The sequence below is a fragment of the Belonocnema kinseyi genome, chromosome 7 (assembly GCF_010883055.1).
Source record: "Belonocnema kinseyi isolate 2016_QV_RU_SX_M_011 chromosome 7, B_treatae_v1, whole genome shotgun sequence".
NCBI classification, from domain to species: Eukaryota; Metazoa; Arthropoda; class Insecta; order Hymenoptera; family Cynipidae; genus Belonocnema; species Belonocnema kinseyi.
The window spans coordinates 62,365,816-62,366,950 of NC_046663.1; positions in this window are offsets into that span (position 1 = coordinate 62,365,816).

Genomic DNA, 1,135 nt, shown 5'->3' on the forward strand with positions numbered 1-1,135 from the left:
GTCTACCTCTGGGCACGCTGCCATTTACTTTACCTTGATACACTTGTTTCGTTAGTCATTCATTTGGCATTCTCTCAACATGTCCGAACCATCTTAACCGATATCTTTCCTATGTGTCTACTAGCGTCTCTTCTGCACCACATTCTTTTAGAATTATCTCGTTAGTTACTTTGTCCATTAGGGTTTTCCCGCTTATTATGCGCATGAATCTCATGTCAATTGCGTTAATTTTACTCTTATCTTTTTCTTGATAAGTCCATGTCTCGCTACCGTATAGTACAGTCGGCACCAATATAGAATTATGTATTGCCATTTTAGCTTTATGTGATATATTTTTACTTCTGATAAGGGGACCTGCTCTACCAATAACCTTTTTACCTTCATTTATTCGTCTATCTAATTCCTCATCTATCTTCCCGTCCCTAGTAAATAAGCTACCAATGTATACGAACTTATCAAATTGTTCAATTCTCTCATCATTTAATAAAATATTGCATAGTGTTTTCTCACTATTTCCTTCGAACACCATAGTTTTTGTTTTATTTGCGTTAATTTTGAGGCCCATGCTCTTCATGCTTGCATCTAGTTTATTCAACATTCTTTGTAGGTCTTCAATAGACTCTGCCATAACAACCTTATCATCTGCGAACGCTAACCCTCGTACCCTTACTGTTTCGAGATCCACACCCTCTTCGTCGAAGAGAGCAATTCTTAAACACTTGTCCATAAATAATATAAATAACCATGAACACATAATGCATCCTTGTCTAACTCCTTGAATAATATCGAAACAGTCACTCAGTTTCCCATTCACTCTTACACTCGCCTTGCTACCTGTATATATTGTTTTTATAGCTTGCAGGATCCATCCATTGACTCCATACTCTTTCAGGACTTCCCAAAGTTTACTTCTATCTACCTTGTCAAAAGCTTTTTCTAGGTCAACAAATGCACAGAAAACTTTTTTTCCTACTCTCAAACTTTTTTCTGTTATTTGCCTTAAGCAAAATATTTTATCCGTACATAACCTTCCTGGCATAAACCCACTTTAGACTTCCCAAATCTTTGCTTCTGTTATTTTCATTACCCTACGAATAAGTATTTTTGAATATATTTTACTTATGGTGCTTAATAA